This window comes from Entelurus aequoreus, linkage group LG08 (genome assembly GCF_033978785.1).
Source record: "Entelurus aequoreus isolate RoL-2023_Sb linkage group LG08, RoL_Eaeq_v1.1, whole genome shotgun sequence".
Classification (NCBI taxonomy): domain Eukaryota; kingdom Metazoa; phylum Chordata; class Actinopteri; order Syngnathiformes; family Syngnathidae; genus Entelurus; species Entelurus aequoreus.
The window spans coordinates 54,679,939-54,704,274 of record NC_084738.1 but is presented as its reverse complement, the minus strand read 5'-3'; the positions used below and the strand labels follow the sequence as shown (position 1 = coordinate 54,704,274).

At 36.9% G+C, this 24,336-nt stretch overlaps 1 long non-coding RNA gene across 1 annotated transcript; it reads right to left on the bottom strand.

The window, feature by feature from the left end:
• Positions 1-14,756: 14,756 nt before the first annotated feature.
• LOC133656040 (uncharacterized) lies at positions 14,757-22,771 on the bottom strand. Its single transcript, XR_009827088.1, has 3 exons — positions 22,378-22,771; positions 18,926-19,043; positions 14,757-16,206 (listed from the first exon to the last, which is right to left on the bottom strand). It is a non-coding gene; the product is annotated as an uncharacterized LOC133656040 (long non-coding RNA).
• Between the last annotated feature and the right edge of the window lie 1,565 nt (positions 22,772-24,336).

The following is a 24,336-nucleotide window of genomic DNA, read 5'->3' as shown; positions in this document are numbered from 1 at the left end:
GTAGAAACTCTATGGACGACTAGAAGACGGAACAGCACTTCTACTTCCGGTTGAAAGCTCAGTCTAAACAGAAGAGCAATGTAGCACTTCAACACTTGTAGTGAGCGAACTCGTCCAAAAGATGGCGCAATAGCACAAACAATAACACACTTGGTCTGTGTCTTTGCATGGTTTTTTTTAAAACTATTTGCATTTTGGCCGTTAGCAAAAAAAAAATCCGAAAATTAGCCGCATGGTTTTATAAGACTCAGGGTTCAAAGCCTATGGAAAAAAAGTAGCTATGTAGCTAAAAGTTAGGAATATATCAAATCACAGCTCTTTAACAGCATACACATTAAAGAGGGCCCAGGAGTTAGTTAGGAAGGAGAGCCAATCTGATGCTTTACATCAGGGGTCCCCAAACTAATATATATATATATATATATATATATATATATATATATATATATATATATATATATATATATATATATATATATATATATATATATATATATATATATATATATATATATATATATATATATATATATATATATATATATATATATTAATATTATATATATATATATATATATATATATATATATATATATATATATATATATATATATTAATATATATATATATATATATAAATATATATATATATATATATATATTTATATTTGATATATATGAATTAGATATATATATATTAGATATATACATATATGTATATTATATATATATATATATATATATATATATATATATATATATATATATATATATGCATATATATATATATATATATATATATATATATATATATATATATATATATATATATATATATATATATATATATTATATATATTAATATATATATATATATATTAATATATATATTAATATATATATATATATATATATATATATATATATATATATATATATATATATATATATATATATATATATATATATATATATATATATATATATATATATATATATATATATATATATATATATATATATATATATTGCCTGAGCGGCTAGGAGACACTGTGAGTAGCAAGCGGTACAAAGTGGATAAGAAAAGACAGAAAAAAATAATATATATTTATTTTTTAATTTATTTTTTATACTTGGGACTTCTCGCGGGCCTGATTTTGGACGCTGGCGGGCCTTAGTTTGGGGACCCCTGATGTAAAGCATCAGATTGGCTCCACTTCCTGGGCCCTCTTTAATGTGTATGCTGTTAAACAGCTGTGATTGGATTAATATGTATATATTAATATATATATATATATATATATATATATATATATATATATATACATATATATATATATATATATATATATATATATATATATATGTATATATATATATGTATATGTATATATATATATATATATATATATATATATATATATATATATATATATATATATATATATATATATATATATATATAATATGCATATATATATATATATATATATATATATATATATATATATATAATATACATATATGTATATATCTAATATATATATATCTAATTCATATATATCAAATATAAATATATATATATATATATATATATATATATATATACATATATATATATATTATATATATATATATATATATATATATATATATATATATATATATATATATATATATATATATATATATATATATATATATATATATATATATATTATATATATATATATATATATATATATATATATATATATATATATATATATATATATATATATATATATATATATATATATATATATATATTATATATATATATATATATATATATATTTATATATATATATAAATCGGGTCCCGACCTCGGATAAGCGGAGGAAGATGGATGGATGGATATATATATATATATATATATATATATATATATATATATATATATATATATATATATTATATATATATATATATATATATATATATATAATATACATATATGTATATATCTAATATATATATCTAATTCATATATATCAAATATATATATATATATTATATATATATATATTAGATATATACTGTATATATATATATGTGTATGTATGTATGTATGTATATATATATATATATATATATATATATATATATATATATATATATATATATATAATATATATATATATATATATATATATATATATATATATATACACACAGCCCGGCCCCCGGCCAAATTGTTTTAACCCAATGCGGCCCCCGAGTCCAAAAGTTTGTGGACACCTGCTTTACATTGTCAGATTAAGTTTGATTTCTCACCACCAAAACAAAAGTATACGGATTTAACGTGTTCCACATTGTAATATGTGTACACCTGGGAGAAAGTGAAGAGAACACGTTTCATTTTTGTTTGTGTATTTTTGTGTTTGGTGTTTAGTTCCTGTCCGACGCTCTTGTTTTTGAGTTTCCAACTTCTGCTACTTGTCTTTGCAGCACCTTTACCTGGTTTGCCAACGCACCTGTTCTCATTTTGTAACCAAGTCTAGAAATGTTGCTTCTTCCATGTCTATTGTTTGGTAACTGCCTTTAGTCTGCTTTGTATTTGCATAGCTTTTCTATGCTTCTTGTTAAATCACAGCTGCACTAGTTCTTGTTTTTTTTTTTCTTGTGCACTCCCAGCAGCACTAGTGCTTGGTTTTTCTTCTTGTGCACTCCAAGCTGTGGTAGTTCTTGTTTTTGTTTTTTCTTGTACACTCCCAGTTGCGTTAGTTCTTGTTTTTTTTCTTGTGCACTCCCAGCTGCACTAGTTCTTGTTTTTTCTTCTTCTTGTGCACTCCCAGCTGCACTATTTCTTGTTTTCCCTTGTGCACTCCCAGCTGCACTAGTTCTTGTTTTTTCTTCTTCTTGTGCACTCCCAGCTGCGCTAATTCTTGTTTTTTTCTTGTACACTCCCAGTTGCGCTAGTTCTTGTTTTTTTCTCGTGCACTCCCAGCTGCACTAGATCTAGATCTTGTTTTTTTCTTGTGCACTCCCAGCTGCACTAGTTCTTGTTTTATTTTTTTCTTGTGCACTCGCAGCTGCTCTAATTCTTGTTTTATTTTTTTCTTGTGCACTCCCAGCTGCACAAGTTCTTGTTTTTTTTCTTCTTTTTGTTCACTCCCAGCTGCGCTAGTCCTTGTTTTGTTTTTCTTGTACACTCTCAGTTGCGCTAGATCTTGTTTTTTTTCTTCTGCACTCCCAGCTGCACTACTTCTTGTTTTATTTTTTGCTTGTGCACTCCCAGCTGCACTAGTTCTTGTTTAATTGTTTTCTTGTGCACTCCCAGCTGCACTAGTTCTTGTTTTTTCTTCTTCTTGTTCACTCCCAGCTGCGCTGGTCCTTGTTTTTTTTTCTTGTACACTCCCAGTTGCGCTAGTTCTTGTTTTTTTTCTTGTGCACTCCCAGCTGCACTAGTATTGACATTTTTTGTATATTCAATACTTTTTACCTACACGCTGTCTCCTGTTGTTGTCTGCATCTAGCGATCACGACAACTACTGCTACCATGCGGCCAACGCATCACATTTTTAACACGCATGAGGATCCCAAATACACAAAAATAGGTGCTAACAGGTAGGCATAGTGTGATACCTTTGAGCAAAGAGTAGAACTTTAAATGAGTGCACACAACGCCTTCATTAGCCAACCTGCTAATGTTCCAAAGACTTCTTCATGTGTTCCCGGCATATCTTAGCGGCGTTCGGCCTCTCATCTACAAGCGAGCTGTGCCGATGGCGGCGGCAGCAGTCAAGGTCATTTGATGGGAGCTGGAGGTGTATGTGATGTGAATCCACTCACAGGATTGATTCCTCCAGCGCGGCCTAATGATCAAACCCTGGTGGATTTAAAGGCCTACTGAAATGAATTTTTTTTATTTAAACGGGGATAGCAGATCTATTCTATGTGTCATACTTGATCATTTCGCGATATTGCCATATTTTTGCTGAAAGGATTTAGTATAGAACAACGACGATAAAGATTGCAACTTTTGGTATCTGATAAAAAAAAGGCTTGCACCTACCGGAAGTAGCGTGACGTAGTCAGTTGAACATATACGCAAAGTTCCCTATTGTTTACAATGATGGCCGCATGAAGTGAGAGAGATTCGGACCGAGAAAGCGACAATTTCCCCATTAATTTGAGCGAGGATGAAAGATTTGTGGATGAGTAAAGTGCAAGTGAAGGACTAGTGGGGAGTTGAAGCTATTCAGATAGGGAAGATGCTGTGAGAGCCGGGGGTGACCTGATATTCAGCTGGGAATGACTACAACAGTAAATAAACACAAGACGTATATATACTCTATTAGCCACAACACAACCAGGCTTATATTTAATATGCCACAAATTAATCCTGCATAAAAACACCTGCGTGTTTGTTATGCTAGCTCCTAGCTCCTCTGCTAGCTCCTAGCTCCATAGAACACGCCAATACAATTCAAACACCTGATCAACACACACAATCACTCAGCCCAAAAGACCGTTTACCTAACCCAAGGTTCATAAAGCTTATATATTTTTAAAAAGTTACGTACGTGACGCGCACATACGGTCAAGTTATCGAATGTTTAGCAGCCAAGGCTGCATACTCACGGTACCTGATATTCAGCTGGGAATGACTACAACAGTAAATAAACACAAGACATATATATACTCTATTAGCCACAACACAACCAGGCTTATATTTAATATGCCACAAATTAATCCTGCATAATAACACCTGCGTGTTTGTTATGCTAGCTCCTAGCTCCTCTGCTAGCTCCTAGCTCCATAGAACACGCCAATACAATTCAAACACCCGATCAACACACACAATCACTCAGCCCAAAAGACCGTTCACCTAACCCAAGGTTCATAAAGCTTATATATTTTTAAAAAGTTACGTACGTGACGCGCACGTACGGTACGGTACGTGTTATGCTAGCTCCTAGCTCCTCTGCTAGCTCCTAGCTCCATAGAACACGCCAATACAATTCAAACACATGATCAACACACACAATCACTCAGCCCAAAAGACCGTTCACCTAACCCAAGGTTCATAAAGCTTATATATTTTAAAAAAAGTTACGTACATACGCAAAAAAAAGCCAAAGCTGCATACTCACAGTAGCACGTCTGCGTCTTTGTCATCCAAATCAAAGTAATCCTGGTAAGAGTCTGTGTTGTCCCAGTTCTCTACAGGCGTCTGTGTATCCAAATCAAAAGTCCTCCTGGTTAGAGTCTCTGTTATCCGAGTTCTTCCATCTTGACTGCATCTTTCGGGAATGTAAACAAAGAAGCGCCGGCTGTGTACTGTTGTGGCTGACTACGTTCGAAAAATACGTCCATTTCGCACCGACAACTTTCTTCTTTGCTTGCTCGGCTTCCTTCTCCATAATGCAATGAACATGATTGAAACAGATTCACGAACACAGATGTCCAGAATACTGTGGAATTATGAAATGAAAACAGAGCTTTTTCGTATTGACTTCAATGTGGAAGGCATACCCGTGTTCGCCGGGCTACGTCACACGCATACGTCACACGCAGAGGCGTTTCGAACCGGAAGTTTAGCGGCAAATTTAAAATGTCACTTTATAAGTTAACCCGGCCGTATTGGCATGTGTTATAATGTTAAGATTTCATCATTGATATATAAACTATCAGACTGCGTGGTCGGTAGTAGTGGGTTTCAGTAGGCCTTTAAAGCAAAGTCAGGACCCTTAATGAGAGTGCACGGGGTGCGGGTGCACAGGGAAATGAGATACAGTGCACACTGCTCCCGTACAGTAAAGGCGTTGCTTCATGCGGCAAAGCGACCCTGCTGGTCATGTTTCATTTACTTCACAGGCTTCAAAAGTCGGTGCTTATCAAGAAAGTTAACAAACAATTTCTATGTTATTATAGCGCCTGTGCACGTGGAACGTGGTGGACTACAGCTTCCTCAGCGCTGACAATGAATCAAATCAGGGCTAAAATATGTTTGCTCCCGTCTAGGCTTGTTGGGTCTCAGGTGAGGTGAATTCATTTGCATGCAATTACATTAAAAATACAGAAAAAAAATTATCATTTAAAAATGCTGCAGCCGCCTTCGCTTTCATAAACGTTTACATTTGTCCTGGGGATTATTGTGTTTTCATTCGGAATAAATGTGTGCTGCTTTAATCAACGCGTATTGATTGACTCAGACCAAACTTAATCAATACATGTTTGATGCCTCTTTGAAAACAAGTCAAACTCTGGAAGTTACTCGAACGGCAGAGCTGGGAGGAGCAGGCAGCAAACAGCAGCGCGTGCTCTGACAAGAACGGTGCAGTCAATGGATAGTGTTTGCTGCAAAGGCACACACGAATCAAACGAAAGAAAGTAACTAGAATTCAAACCAAAACAGTGGAACCTCGGTTTACGAACTTAATTAGTTGCTGAACATGGTTTGTAAATCGAAAAGTTTGTATAGTGACGGACAGTTACCCATAATAAATAATAGCCTCAACAAAAATCCCTATTTTAATAAAAAATAGCACACTTCCAAAGACACTTTTTATATATATATATATATATATATATATATATATATATATATATATATATATATATATATATATATATATATATATATATATATATATATATATATATATATATATATATATATATATATATATATATATATATAAACATTTATGTATCAAACAAACATAACAAGGAGGTAATAGACCAACTCGTAATTATCAAAACACAACAACAACGGCAAGCTCAACTATCAACACGCAGGCACACAAAAGCCCCTTTAGTGCTCTGAAAAACGTTAACAACCATGTTGCTACAATGATTTTTAAAAAGCAAAACACTTTTTACCTTGCTGTCAGCGAACGTTTGTGGCACGCAACAAGAAAAGACAACAACACAGATACGAGGCGGAGAGAGGAGGGGGCGGGGAGGAGGGGCAGTGTGCTCCCTCTCCTCTCTAAGTGTAAGTCCACAGCGATTCCCACCTTTCTTTCCAGGCTGGTTTGTTGGCATTTTTGGGCCCATATTGAGTAAGCAAAATAGCCAAAACTTGGTGAATAGACTGAGTAATCGGGATGTAACGTAGGCAGAGATGGGCAAGCTACTTGGAAAATGTAGTTAGCTAAGCTACAAGTTACTCTCGATTAAATATAGCAAGCTACTCGGCAAAAGTAGCTTGCTACATTTATAAGCATTTATATCTATGGGCCCACATGTATGATATCAATGTTCATGTAACTGAGAATGTACCAATATTACTATTAACTATCTGTAATTTCGCTGGGGACACCCTCCAAATACCTCTCGGGGTCCCCGCACACCATTGTATTGCCTTTTCTTTGGCCCTCCCCTATAATGTTAATAATTTTCTCTACCTACAGTAAAAACAGCTTCTATTTATATCTTGACAAAAAAACAGTGACTTGTGTGTTGTTTGGGAACAGTTGGTAATGGTTATGTGCTGTAAAACCTTACATGAACTCAACTCATCTTAATGTGTGTTCAAATGTGTGTTGGACGTCTTCGATGAAGAGAGCAGTTATGATTTGGGTTTACAGAGTAAACAGTTTTCTCTTAATGTACACATTTGTCTAAATATGGCCAAGGACACGCATTATTGTGGGTTTCCTGCACATCATCTTCATCACTAAAGGAAAAATCTAATCTGTGACTGTTAAGATTTTGCTTCCTGGTTTCGATGACCCGCTTTATCTTACCTCTGATTGGCCAGTGTCATGATCCGTTGCCCGGATCATGTTTTGATCAGTTTTTGACTCCCTCAGTTCTGTTTTTGGCACCCTTGAGTTTGTGTGTTTTTGGGCACCACGGGTGCTGACTAGTTTCACCTGTCTCTCTCTAGTGTTCGGGACTCTCACCTGCTGCCGAGCACTAATCAGAGAGCTACTTATTCCTGTCCATCGCCACACATGGTCTTGCCTTCTTATTTGCTTCCATGCAACACGTTACGTTAAGTATTTCGACGATCTTTGATTCTTGTTCATGTGCTAAGCTTCTCCATCGCTCCCACGCTATTGGCACACTTTTCTGTCTTTTTGGATTTTTTAATGATTTATGAGGAATAAATAATTTCCTTACCTGCACCTTGCCTCCAGAGTTTCCGTCTGCATCTTGGGAGAACAACCCAACCGTGACAGCCGGTCCTTATTGTTTGGCCCTAACCTTAGCCAATTGTGACTCATCATACCCACACCAACCAATCATCATGGATGTTCTCTGTTTTTTGTTTTTGGTCTAGATTTGCAGTCTAATTTTGTCTTTTTGTAGCTTGTAGCTTTGATGTAAGCTACCTAGCTACATGGCTGTAAAACTAGCTAAGCTACAAGAATCACTACCCGTTCAAAAAGTAGTGAAGATACCGCCAAGCTATTGGGAAATGTAGTTAAGCTACGTAGCTTTGCTACTTGTAGCTTGTTACTGCTCATCACTGGGCGTAGGGGGCTCTGTCTATACCAGGGGTCGGCAACCCAAAACGTTGAAAGAGCCATATTGGACCAAAAATACAAAAAACAAATCTGTATAGAGCCGCAAAAAATGAAAAGCTGTATATAAGTGTTATAATGAAGGCAACACATGACGTAAGTGTCTATATTAGCTATAATAGCCTACTATTAAAGGCCTACTGAAACCCACTACTACCGACCACGCAGTCTGATAGTTTATATATCATTGATGAAATCTTAACATTGCAACACATGCCAATATGGCCGAGTTAACTTATAAAGTGCAATTTTAAATTTCCCACTAAACTTCCGGTTGAAAACGTTTATGTATGATGACGTATGCGTGTGACGTCAATCGTTGAAACGGAAGTATTCGGCCCCATTGAATCCAATACAAAAAGCTCTGTTTTCATCTCAAAATTCCACAGTATTCTGGACATCTGTGTTGGTGAATCTTTTGCAATTTGTTTAATGAACAATGAAGACTGCAAAGAAGAAAGTTGTAGGTGGGATCGGTGTATTAGCGGCGGACTACAGCAACACAACCAGGAGGACTTTGAGATGGAGAGCAGACGCGCTAGCCGCCGACCTCACCTTGACTTCCTCCGTCTACGGGCCGCCGACCTCACCTTGACTTCCTCCGTCTCTGGGCCGCCGACCGCATCTATGATCGGGTGAAGTCTTTCGTCGCTCCGTCGATCGCTGGAACGCAGGTGAGCACAGGTGTTGATGAGCAGATGAGGGCTGGCTGGCGTAGGTGGAGCGCTAATGTTTTTAGCATAGCTCTGTGATGTCCCGTTGCTAAGTTAGCTTCAATGGCGTCGTTAGCAACAGCATCATTAAGCTTCGCCAGGCTGGAAAGCATTAACCGTGTAGTTACATGTCTATGGTTTAATAGTATTGTTGATTTTCTGTCTATCCTTCCAGTCAGGGGTTTATTTATTTTGTTTCTATCTGCATTTAAGCACGATGCTATCACGTTAGCTCCGTAGCTAAAGCGCTTCACCGATGTATTGTCGTGGAGATAAAAGTCACTGTGAATGTCCATTTCGCGTTCTCGACTCTCATTTTCAAGAGGATATAGTATCCGAGGTGGTTTAAAATACAAATCCGTGATCCACAATAGAAAAAGGAGAGAGTGTGGAATCCAATGAACCCTTGTACCTAAGTTACGGTCAGATCGAAAAAAGATTCGTCCTGCACTGCACACTAGTCCTTCACTTTCCTCATCCACGAATCTTTCATCCTCGCTCAAATTAATGGGGTAATCGTCGCTTTCTCGGTCCAAATCTTTCTTGCTGCATTGAAAACAATAGGAAAATGTGAGCAGCCCTTCCTCCTGTGACGTCACGCTACTTCCGGTAGGGGCAAGGATTTTATTTATCAGAGAACAAAAGTTGCGAACTTTATCGTCGTTGTTCTCTACTAAATCCTTTCAGCAAAAATATGGTAATATCGCGAAATGATCAAGTATGACACATAGAATGGATCTGCTATCCCCGTTTAAATAAAAAAAATTCATTTCAGTAGGCCTTTAAAAATGACTATTTGTCGAAGGCTGAAACAAATCTTTGTTGATAGAAATGTTGAAACATAATATTTATTCTACACATTTTTACAACATTAGAAAACATTAGTAAATCAGAGGCTACTCAGAAGGTGAGATAACTGAAATCAAATTACTGGCTTTTAATCACCAAATGTATAGATGTGTGAGTCCAAGTTAAAGGGAGCGGCAGGCTGTCTTCTTTTAATGAATTTACTATAATCTTTGGCAATCTAGGTAGTGTTTCCTGTGGTCTGGAACAGCATGGCACACAGACAACTATCTGAAATGCAGGCAAAGTGTCATGAGACATGCAAACCTAAATTATATACAAAGAGGATCAAAGTAAAGGAAATTAAATGAGCTCAAAATGACCTACAAATGAGGCATAATGATGCAATATGTACATACAGCTAGCCTAAATATCATGTTAGCATTGATTAGCTTGCAGTCATGCACTGACCAAATATGCCTGATTAGCACTCCAACAAGTCAATAACATCATCAAAGTGCACCTTTGTGCATTCACACACAGCATGAAACTTTTGGTGGACAAAATGAGACAAAGAAGGAGTGGAAGATTTGACATGTAAACAAACTGTTGCGTCACAGTCCACACTATGGTGAGTTCAAGAACCGCCGAAATTAGTAGGACAAAACGATGTTCACCAAATACTCTCATCAGTGAAGCATACACACAAACATATTAAACAGTGGGCTTTCTAACAAGTGGGAAGGTTTGTGTCATGTTTGTCCTCAAACAAAAAACATACTAAAACAAAAAAAGTATTTTCCCCCCCATCTTTTTCCATTTTCAGTCCTTTTTAAAAAATGCTCCAGGGAGCCACTAGGGCGGCACTAAAGAGTCGCATGTGGCTCGAGAGGTGCGGGTTGCTGACCCCTGGCCTATACCAAAATGGCTCCACCTGTTGTGTACTGTAGTGCACAGGAAGTGACATCCCCGAAATAGAAAAAGACTTCCAGCGGCACACAAAATAAATGGATGAATGAAGCGTTCGTACATGGAGACACGGTTGGCACACTGAGGCATATTTGGTTTGATTCAAAAGTTTGCAATTAGAGGCGTTCGTAAATCGAGGTTATACTTCTAGCCATCACTTTTGCACTTGGAGGAGGCACTAAATCAGGGGTGTCAAACTCATTTTAGATGGGGGGCCCACATGGAGAAAAATCTACTCCCAAGTGGGCCGGACTGGTACAATCACGGCACGATAACTTAAAAATAAAGACAACTTCAGATTGTTCTCTTTGTTTAAAAATAGAACAAGCACATTCTGAAATAGTACAAATCATAATGTTGTTGTTTTTTTGTTGTTTTTTTTACAATTACCTGTTGCGGTTAATAGTATATAAACTTTATTTGTCGTTATTTATATTTTCTGAATAATATATGTGATAATGTTCATCAGTAAACTCCATCCATCCAGCCACTTTCTACTGCTTTTCCCTTAGGGGTCGCGGGGGGTGCTCGAGCCTATCTCAACTGCATTCGGGCGGAAGGCGGGGTACACCCTGGACAAGTCGCCACCTCATCGCAGGGCCAACACAGATAGACAGACAACATTCACACTCACATTCACACACTAGGGCCAATTTAGTGTTTGGAGGTGGGAGGAAGCCGGAGTACCCGGAGAGAACCCACGCAGTCACGGGTGTAACATGCAAACTCCACACAGAAAGATCCCAAGCGCAGGATCGAACCCAGGACCTTCGTATTGTGAGGCAGATGCACTAACCCCTCTTACACCGTGCTGCCCCAACAGTAAACTCATTGGTGTTAATTTTCAATTTATAAAGATAAAAAAATTATATCAAAATCAAATTACAGTAGGTTATTGTGGAGGGGGGCGTGGCCAGGACCGGCCTCGAAGACAGCGACAGGTGCGTAGATGGCCCAAGTGGGCCTTGTTATCTAATCACCTGTCGCCTTTATTAGCAGCAGCCGGATTGAGACACTTGTTTGGAGTTGGAGTGGGAGCCAGAGCGAGATAGAGACACGAACTCAGAGAAAGACAATTTGCTGGAAAGCAAAAGCCTTGCACTATTGAATGAAAATAAAACAGTGTTGTACCCTGAAATTCGGGCTCTCGTGGCAGTGTGTGGTGGTCCGAGGAACCCACTAGAGGGCAACCTCTACAGTTATTTATGCAGTTTGATCATTTTCCTCAACTGTACTAACATCATGTGGTTTATTTTGTACGTATTTAGCCTCATCTACAAAGATACAAATAGTTGCTATTGCGCCATCCAGTGGACACGTGTAGAATAGCTGTTTTTTTTCATTCCAAAATTTTAGGGTAGATTTTATACCTGGCAAACTCATCCCGCGTGGCAGATAAAACCTGTTTGCGGGCCTGATCCAGCCCTCGGGCCGTACGTTTGACACCCCTGCACTAAATCATCCTTAAGTCTGTACAAGTCAGACAAAAAGAAGATGCAAGGAGGAAGCAAAGACTTCCATTGCTGCGTGGCGACGACAAAAAAGGAAACAATGACTTATATGCCGCCATCGAGGGTCGCTGGTATTTCGCCGCCCGCCCATAAATCAGACTTTCATCACATATTTGGACGCGCGGCAGCGAGTTTGCGGCCAGAAACTCATTTTCGGACTTAAAGGCGTCGTTGCGTGATTGAGGAAGTTGACGCGCATGTGTGACAGCTAACCAGGAAGTGGGCGCGCTGGTCTTAGCACCTCTGCAGCCCGCAGCCTAATTTTCCCAAACCTTCCAACGCGGGACTTTATTAAAACACCCCGGCTGCGAGGGAGCTGACAAATGAGCTCCAGTCAATCTGCTTCCGCTGAGGAAGTGTTTGTGTTCTCTGCAGGACCACAACGTCTCCGAGTGCAGGTTCCAGCTGGGATGTGTTTTCACAGAGTTGCTAGGCAACAACCAGGACATATTGTCTCTTTGCTGGAAGTATGAGTCCATGCACCGTCTGATTTGACTGTCACACAATTTCAACAACTCAACTTGGAACTTATTGTAAAAAAAACTGATTTGTATGTGTATTGCAAAACCAAAAACAGTTTTCCGCAATTGTTAGAATAATTTTATCACAAAAACTTTGTGTTTCAATGAGTTCCCAGCGAGAAGCAAAAACATGTCTTTGAACCGACCAAGAAAAAGGCTTGTAAAACTCCACTGTGTAGGGGGGGAAGCAACATGAAGGTGTTCTGTTTTTTTTCATGTATTGTAATCAACAGAAAGATATTGTTTTAACCCAAGGACTACAAAGCGGAGAGAAGGCAGGATCTGCCCAGGTTCCAGGCACCGCTTCTTTGAACTGTTTTACGACCTTTTCTGTGAACTGTTTACGACCTTTTCTTTTGAACTGTTCTGTAACCAAAGTCAACGCTGTTTACGACCCACGTCCCTTTGGAAGCAGCTGTTGCCATGTGGTCAGGGAAAGTCCAAATAAAGGAGGAGGCGTACAATCTTTAGCCAGAGCGTGCTGAGACACTGTAAAAGGGTACAGTGTCCATGAGTCTCTCCTCCAATTGAGCCAAATTTAATTATGTCCCTGTTTAATTATTTACTTCTTGTCTTGTTTAATAGATGTCATCAGTGTTTGAACCTGACAGCAATTTAACAAGAAAATGTATTTTAAAAATCTTCATAAAATGTTTATATTAAAAAGTCGGCTGTTCCTAATGTTCATTGTCATTTATGTGTTATTAATATTTACTTATCTGCTTTCAATTTTACTATAATATTTGTATATATCGTATTTGCTGATGCTGTTGTTGTTGTTGTTGTTGTTGTCTCTCTGTCTTATCCCACTCTTGTGCCCGCAATTTCCCCCTCTGTCTTCCTTTTTTTCCCTTTCTATCCCCTCCTGCTCCGGCCCGGAGCAAATAAAAAAAAAAAGTCGTCTGAACAATTACACAACTTCATTCTCTGTGCGGAAATTTTAACTTTCACTGGTTCATTTGCAACTTTATTCTCGTAGAATTCTGGTATAATAGATAATTAATAAATTTTCCTTCCTCTAAAAATTAAAAACTTTATATAAAGTATTACTGTAAACCTGGGAATTTAAAACACTTCCTTGAGGTCTATATAGCATTTAATGGTGGTTCTTTGGTGAAAATGTTGCATAGAGTTTTCTTTTTTTTTTTTTTTACATTTTTTAACCGTGTTTTTACATAAACGTTTACTTTTTTGATAAAAGTAAACACAAATACATCAAATGCTGTGCCGCCCACAAGTAAAACACAATGGAAAAAAACCTACATATATATATATATATATATATATATATATATATATATATATATATATATATATATATATATATATAAAAATATGTAAAATATAGTATATGTAAAAAAACCTACATATATATATATATATATATATATATATATATATATATATATATATATATATATATATATATATATATATATATATATATATATATATATATATATATATATATATATAAAAATATGTAAAATATAGTATATGTAAAAAAACCTACATATATATATATATATATATATATATATATATATATATATATATATATATATATATATATATATATTATATATGTATGTATATATATATATATATATATATATATATATATATATATATATATATATATATATATATATATATATATATATATATATATATATATATATATATATATATATATATATATATATATATATTGTAGTGGAAAGTCCAGGTTGTCAATGAGAACCAAAGTAGATTTAACACAAGAGTTTTATTTTACTCATAATCAAATGGTACAATGGTTGGGTTGAGTTGTCTAGCACACAGAAAGTTTCCCCCCCGGGCGCGCCCGTCACCATGAAAAAGAAGATGGTGCCCAAAACACTCTCTTCGTTTGGCTTTATCCCTTTCTTATCTCTCTTGTTAGTGCGTCAATGTCTTGTTTTGTTTTCCCTATCTGTTCCATAACAACTCGAATCTTTTAGACAGTCAACACATTCACTAGACAGGTTGGCACGACTTAAGGTTCACTTTTGTCCCACAGAAGAGGAAGAGAAATCAAAATGAGCATACATTTTTGACAGACATGAACTATAGGTCAAAGGTCAGAAATTCTACTACATACCCGCCTTCCAGGGTCTTAAGACCCTGGACCAAAACAATTTCTGATATAGACCACTAAATTAAATCTCTACCGCAGATAGAGGCAAAAACCTCAATGTTTTTATACGAGGCAAAAATTCCGTCTATGACCCTCCTTCAGAGCGATCGCTGTTACCAGCCTGCAGTAAAACCATCTCACAGAACACAATTAGTGGCCTACCCTTTGAGTTAGTAACATAATACCAAAATACTTTGATCATGAACATAATTAGATGAATATATATATGCTTATTCAAGATGTATTTTCACATTAATAATGAATCAAACAAGATCTGGTTTAGAATTAATATAGACTTATGACTGTAAGCTGTTGCATTATTATTTTTCCCGGCATTTGCAATGAATGTAGTTACCAATTGATTTTGTACACACAACTGAATTTCGTATGAGTCCATGTTCGATTAGTGCTCGTATAGATGGCTCGGTGGTGCCTCAGGCTGGTGGCCTGCCGACACCTCGTTGGGCTTTCGGCTGCCCTGGTGAAGAAAGAGATCCACTCAAACAGTCTGTCTCTGTCTGTTCTTGGGGTGTGGTTCAGTCCATTGGGCAGACTGTTCAGTGGCATGTGCGTGCTGGCCGAAATTGGGGAAAACTCAGGTAGAGTTGGAGCTGTGGGGGCTTTGGGGAAGGCTGGGGCAGAGTATGGGGCGTGGGGCTTTGGTCCAGGCCCTCGGCTTGCTTCAGGCCTCCTCGCTGCTTCGGCACTCCCGACACTTCTTTCCACAGCTGCTGGAGTCCCGGTGGACACATTGGCTGGCAACCTTAGTTGTTCTCGTCATCGCTGGCAAGGTGTTGTCTCTCCTCTCGGTTCCTTCCAGTCAGGTATCGGGTGTTGGTCCTGGATCGGCTTTGACCGTGCCCCTCTTAGCGAGTGCAAGGGAATCTGGAGTGGCTGCTTTCATCCTCAAATCTGCACAGAAGAACTGGCACACAAATTCTACATTTTGCAAACTTACCATTTTGGTCTCATGGTCTTTCCACCTTCCTAGGAAGCTGCTGGTCCTGAGAAGTGCTGATCTTGTGACTGAAGAAGATTAACCTCTTTTCTTAAAATAGGTGCCGTTGTTTGACCTAATCTTTTTGGGGAAACCATGTCGGGATATTAGATCATTCACAAAACATTTAATTACTGAATTGGCACCCTCCTTTGAGGGTGGGGTTGCTTCCGCCAACCACTGCAATTGTCAATCTAAATCATTACGTTCCTTTATCCTTGCACCGGATTGATCATATCGATTAAATAAAACCTCAACACGCTCAAACTTGACCCAATCCAAACTCACCTCCCCCCTCTGTCCCTCTCACAGGGACAGTGTTAGTCGTAGTAATAGTAATAGTAGTAGTAGTAGTAGTATTAGTAGTTTCAGAAACATCCAAGAAAAAGAAAAGACAGCTGATAGTCAAGCGCAGCAAGAACAGAGGCGGAGGACAGGTCATGTTTGAGGTCACTGTTCGCTTTTGCAATAGTACTTTGATATTTTACAACACCTAGTGAATTATTGTGGCCTCAATAATTCACTAAATAGTTGTATTTAATTTAGTCTATCTATGATGGGACAATGCACAGAAACATTAAGTTCAGAAACAGATATGTTCTGTACTAGATTATATCTAAATAGCTACTTTCCATCTGTAGTCCCTGGCTACCTAAATTAAGGGGATCCACAAATCAAGCAATAAAATTATGACACTAATTAATCATAATAAATATATACATTCATAATAATCAATAATTAATCAAAAATAATCATACTGTAGCATGTATTCAATTATAAGAAAAGTCACCAAATGCCCCTTCATGGACACATACTTACCATACAATACAACCACACCTTATTTACATCATCACACAAAGACAATACATGCTCTTGTTCACATCTGTCATCATTCGTAAAAACAACCAAGATTTTAACAGCCATACCTCACAATTTACAACAAAAATGCTCTCATAGATAAATATAATACTCATTAAGTTGATGTGTCAACATAATGCCCCTCTTATTGACCGTGTGAGCAGCCTTGATTGCTCCAAGCCACTTTTTTAATTTCAAATTTTCTATTCCTTTTGTTATAACGTGGAGAAGGCTAATTGGTCTGTACATGTTCTGGTCTTCTTTATTTCCTGCTTTATGGATTTAATTATAGTAGCAGTTTCTCGACGTGGTAGGTAAAGTGTTTTCCGTTATATTTATTTATCAATCGTTGTTATACGAGCAATAATACAATATATGTTTTTAGGAAGATAGTGTCCAACCCATATATATATCTCTAGATCGTGAGTCTGATAATGCAGTGAAGATTTTGTTTAAGTTTGTTTCATTTGTTAATTCTAAAATTAGTCCATCCTGAATAAATGACAATTATTTGCACTGATTTTGAGGGATTTTTTATTCAGGGTTTGTACAGACTGGATGAAATGTTCATCAAAATTACCACTTATGTCCAGACTGTCTGCGATAGTAGCGCCATTGATATTTAATGTTATAGTGTTGTTTCTTATTTGCTCTCTTTCCGTAAGTTTGTATCTGGTTTTCCATAACTCTCTATTGTTCCTTTTTGCAGCTTTAATTAATTCTAAGTGAAAGTCAGCCTTAGACTTTCGCATAAACATTGTAACTTTTGTTCCTCCAAACTTTTAAATCATACGATCTGTATTTAGACCTGTTATAATTGCTCTTATGAGAGCTGAGTCCCGATGTCTTTATTAGAATCCAATGGTATTTTTATTTTACACTCTTCTTTCTGGTTTTGTATTTGTGTATTTACAGATGTTCTCTTTAATTTTTGTCATCCAATTGTAATTCTAGTAGGGCTGCTTTCATTTGTATCATATAGAAGCCGTTTATAATATCCTTAAGTTTCTTTCTACGCGTCTTATTTAACCAGTCCAGATTAACGTCCTCCATGACGTTACTTCTGTCATACTATGCTGTTTGAGGATGTCTGAAAATGAATCAAGAAAAATTGTCTTTAGCTGTGGTCGGTCGGTATACTACAATTACCTTGAAATACATTTCTGAGGAAAATGTGATTTTAATTTCAACATACTCAAATTGATCTACTTTTAATGTTTTCCCTTTCATAAATCATAATTCCTCCCCCCTTTGTCACTCGATCTGTCTTTTCTGTAATCTTGTCCCCCGGGACATTAATTAGAACGTAAAGGTGTTGTGGGTTTTAACCATGTCTCTGATAGTCACGGTAATCCGGATTAGAGTCTGACAGTAACTGCTGTATTTGTTCAGTATGTTTCCTGTGGTAGAAAGTTTAATAATGTGGACACATTTGTTACTGAATACTTTCTACAGACTTCTGTCTCTCTGCGACTTTGTGTATGTAATAAACAACTATAAATATTTGATATGCTTAAATTTTGTTTTAGCTCAGCTGTTGTGTAGCTGCTAGCTCTTTGTAGCCTACAGCAGAAATGTCCAAATTGCAACCAATAGCTATGTTTTTAACAGACAACCGAAATAATTGATTTGCGTATCGGTTCAATCAGCGGCAGCTACGCCCTGTTTTATCATTTGACCTACATTTTTGGTTTCGTAGGCAGGACAGAGGGAACAATGTGGGTCATTAGTTGTCCATCTTATACCATTCTAATTGTTGTTAGGATAGTTCACATGAGCGGCCATACCTTGAGTCCCACCATATATAAGAGTCAAAAGGCTCCTATTATGAGTCGTGTAATTGGTGATCATACACTTTGGCGGTTTGGGTGGCAGGACACACGGACGCACCTCAGTCAGCCAGTGCTAGGACAGTTGGAGCAGTCCCCGTCTTCCACTCATTCCTGGGAGGCGTCCCCAGTAGTTGTCAGCTGATGTCGTGCTGTCAGGCAACATCAGGAAGTTCCTTCTGTGCAGTATTGAATTGTCAGGGCACAGTTCGTAAGCAGGTCATTACAAGGTGTGTGCAGGTTGACCACAAAGGAATGCTTCAAAGATTGTGTTGAACATTGTCCGTTGACACTTATGTCCAGCAGGGGTCTGTTTGTATCCTGCTGTTCGTCCTGCTGTCACACCTGTATTTTTTGTGAGCATGTTCTGGCTACACCTTGGAGCTTGTCTTGTTCAGAGAAGCTAGCAGTCCCCCGGCTGCACATCCTTTCCACCCTCGCTTGACCTAGCACAACCGTGGCTACCACCCAAGTCCGTCTGAATGGTTTTACGTTTTGTTGAGGTTTTTTCCTCCAGAATTTGGAACTCAAAACATGTACACCCATCGTTTTCATATCCTCTCGGTTAGTTCAATTTTGCATATCACGTTTTTTTTTTTTTTTTTTTTTTAAATTACAGTCTTAACTATCCCATTAATTGCTAATCAATAACCTTAATTCAAAGATTATACGTACTACTTCATGTGTATTTAAGTACCCTTTTAATTCACTTAAAGATTATGTATAAGTTAATTTAACCTATCATTTGTCTATCAGTAGGCGCGAGCAAGCTGTCATGCTTGCACTCTGACCTCCTGCTGTGCGTGATACTCTCCAAAACAAAGGAATGTTTTTATTCACGTTTCTCCTTATCTTTCAGCTAAATCTTTTAATCTTTTAACTTTTAACGTCCGTACTGTGTTTATTTTTATTGTCTGCATTTTAAAATATTTAAAATCTCAGGTACCCCTTGGCATACCTTCAAGTACCTCCCTTTTTTGTCCGGGCGGAAACACCATACCCTCATTTGAGAACTACTGGTTTAGCCTATGAAAAATCCTTTGTCTCATACATCATTACACTGTACAACTCCTCTTTGGGGGGCTAGGATGACAGGGAATGCAAAACAATAACAGTGCAATACTTTTTTTTTTATATCATGGTCGTTAACGCCTAGTTTCTCTTTTAATAAAATCTATTTTGTTTCCATTTATACCCTTATTAGTTACTGTTTACTTTTTAGTTCTTCTTCCAAAGGGAACTCTCCTGAAGGAATCAATAACGTTTTATCTGTCTATCTATCTATCTATTACTAACCCGAGCACAATTCATGACGTCATGCTCATCTTGCAGACAGTTATTTCCATTTAGTTTTATTCTATATTTGTAATTCTACATGCACCAATGTCACATAGAAATTTGCTTTCTTTGTTATTTATTTACATTATTATTTCTGGTTTACTTGCTGTCTGTTTACTTAAGTTCTCATATTCTGGTCTGTCTTCCTTCTGATTAGAATTTGTTTAACGCTTCGCTACGTTTTGTTTTGACAATGGCGCTGAGTGGCTCTTATCTGTACTTCTTCAGACTACATGTTTCACAAAAGCCTTTAGATGTATTAGAATATAAATTTAACTTTTATTTTATTGTGTGTTTATTCCTAAAAAAAATTAAAATGTCAATGTATGATCAATTTATCTTTATCAAATTTAAATTCAATATTATTAATTTATTTGTTGTATAACTATTAATTCAAAGTTACAATGTGTCCTAATCTATGATGTTCGTGCGTGTGTGTTTGTCTCAACTTCCACACAGAAACTGGATGGATCAGATAAGCAACAAGGCTGTACCAAAAAAAATATACTAGACATATAAATGAATGATGAATTAAACAATGTTTCAATGTCCCACAATCCGTATTTATTTATTGATAATTAAACGTGTAATTTTCCATATATCTATTATTTTACTGGACTTAGCAAGCACCTACTACTAGCACACTCTACAGACCGAGAATAACTGTTCAACCACACTTAGTAATGCCAAGCTAGATGCTAACTTAGCCTTACTATGCCTCAGTAAGCAAACTTTTGCTAACCTAGCCCAATGCTATGCTAACACAATGCTAACCTAGCTCAATGCTATGTGTCACTCCTCTTCGAACTAATGCCTCACGCAGCTGTCATTCACACAGCCTCGTCACACGCACACACTCTTATCTCAAAATGTCTCCCAGCTTTTTTTTTTTATATGCGTCACACAGTCACTCACACACAGAGAATTTACCAGCGAGCAAGAGCCTTTTTTCCCGTACTCAAAATCTCAGTGTGTAAAACAACTGTAATATCGCACAGTCACAATCACCAGTATAGTTAAAAAAAAATTCAAATGACTGGAATTCGCTCGCAGCGCCCACGAGGGGGAGCCTCCCTGCTTAGGCTGCTGCCTCCGCGATCCAACCTCTTGATAAGCGAAAGAAAATAATTATATGGATGGATCATTCACTCATGTGTTTTCTGTACATAACTTTGTCTATTTTCTCACACGCACACACATAACCAACAATTTCCCAGCTCTTGCAGATCAGCGTGGGTGCGAAAAAAGCGTTAGGGAACTCTCACAAAAGCATGTGGGAGAATTAAAACAGATAAGAAACCAGGTGCTACACAAAAGTTATTAAAATACGCAGATATATATATATAAATTTAAAAACACACATTTTTATCCCACAAAACACTCCCCCCTGGTCCGGACCAATATAAACAACTAATGCACGCGTGCTTTTGTGGAATCGGCCGTCTCATAACACACACACGCAGGTCATTCTTACTCATATAATGGCGATTAACCCATTCAGCGGAGCAAATCCTGCTTTTCCTTCCTGACCAACACGGATAACAGCCTAAGGCGCTGTAGAATTACCAGGAATCACCCTTCAATTTCTACAGTACATCGTGTCTGGTCAGTCCATATAGTTTCACCAAGGCTCTACCATATGGAGCCCTTACTCTATCCATCTATACTGCAGCAAATTTCCAAATTCGTGACAACTTGGCTCAGTTGATCTCCTTTACCGGAGTCACTGAACGATCACCTTATATCAGGCTTTTTACCCGGCTGCAGCTTCCACATAGACAGATACGTAGGACCTTCATAGACGTCATAAATTTGTGTGGGCCAAATGTCACATCAGTTTAGCCAACCTTGCCTTAAATTTCGCTGTGTCCAACTCCGGCTAACCATGTACTTGCAGAAAAGAAATTTTTCGTCTCACATCGTCTATGCTTCTACACTCCAAACCACCAAAATTCTATCAACAATCCCCATTTGTTAAAAACAAGAGATTACAAGTTTTCAACAAACACACAGACAAATGATCACATATAATACAACTCAAACCAACCAACACATGCCTCAGTCTAGGTTGTTTTTGGAGAACTATCTTTTATGAAAAAAAAATTCAGTTTTTATCTTACCGATCCCGTTTCTCTTCAGACAGACAACTTTTACACAATAAGCAAAATAGCTTACCTTTTATTAGATGCGCGCGTGCAAGCGTTGTCTGCCTGAGAGAGAAGCCGGGAGCGGATGTTGACTTGCAGAGTTCTGGACCATCCTAGTTCGTGACGCCAATTTTGTAGTGGAAAGTCCAGGTTGTCAATGAGAACCAAAGTAGATTTAACACAAGAGTTTTATTTTACTCATAATCAAATGGTACAATGGTTGGGTTGAGTTGTCTACCACACAGAAAGTTTCCCCCCCGGGCGCGCCCGTCACCATGAAAAAGAAGATGGTGCCCAAAACACTCTCTTCGTTTGGCTTTATCCCTTTCTTATCTCTCTTGTTAGTGCGTCAATGTCTTGTTTTATTTTCCCTATCTGTTCCATAACAACTCGAATCTTTTAGACAGTCAACACATTCACTAGACAGGTTGGCACGACTTAAGGTTCACTTTTGTCCCACAGAGGAGGAAGAGAAATCAAAATGAGCATACATTTTTGACAGACATGAACTATAGGTCAAAGGTCAGAAATTCTACTACAATATATATAGTAATATACATATATATATATATATATATGCATATATATATATATAGTAATATACATACATATATACATATATATATGCATATATATATATATATATATATATATATATATATATATATATATATATATATATAAATATATATATATACATATATATATATATATATATATATATATATATATATATATATATATATATATATATATATATATATATATATATATATATATATATATATATATATATATATATATATATATACAGACACGATCAAAAGTTTTACATACACTTGTAAAGAACATAATGTCATGGCTGTCTTCCTACAACTCTTATTTTATTGTGAAAGAGTGATTGGAGCACACACTTGTTGCTCACAAAAAACATTCATGAAGTTTGGTTATTTTATTAATTTATTATGGGCCTACTGAAAATGTGACCAAATCTGCTGGGTCAAAAGTATACATACAGCAATGTTAATATTTGGTTACATGTTCCTTGGCAAGTTTCACTGCAATAAGGCGCTTTTGGTAGCCATGCACAAGCTTCTGGCAACCTTCTGGTTGAATTTTTGACCACTCCTTTTGACAAAATGTGTGCAGTTCAGCTAAATTGGTTGGTTTTCTGACATGGACTTGTTTCTTCAGCATTGAAGTGTTTGTCATTCTTGTTTGGTGTGGGTTCACAGTGTGGCGCATATTTGTAACAGTGTTAAAGTTGTTTATACGGCTACCCTCAGTGTGACCTGTATGGCTGTTGATCAAATATGCCTTGCATTCATTTATGTGAAAAGCCGCATATATTATGTGACTGGGCCGGCACGCTGTTTGTATGGAGGGAAAGCGGATGTGATGACAGGTTGTAGAGGACGCTAAAGGAGTGCCTTTAAGGCACGCCCCCAATGATGTTGTCCGGGTGGAAATCGGGAGAATGGTTGCCACGGAAGATTTTCGGGTGGGGCACTGAAATTCGGGAGTCTCCCGGGAAAATCGGGAGGTTGAAACCGATACCGATAATTTTCGATATTACACTTTAAAGCATTTATCGTCTTGAGTATAAATATATATGGCATCAAAACAGGAAGCACATTTTCAACCCGCAATACCTGCAGTGAGAAAACTCGTCCAAAGGATGGCGCCATAGCACGGACAATAATGCAAACTATTGAATATTGGCATTAACGAGGAACAAAAATCCAGAAATTAGCTGCTTCGTTTTATGCACCGCAAGGTTCAAATTCAAGGAAAAAAGTACTCTTATAGTCCGGAGGATATTTCAGTATGTTTGGAAACTGCTGCTTTATGGCTAAAGTGTTTCGCTGTTCGAGAGCAGGGTGTCACGCATTTTACTGCGTGGATCGTTCTCCCATGATGCAGACGGAAAACTCAGAAGGCAAGGTACAGGTAAGTAAATTATTTAATGTCCATAAACAAGCAGGAA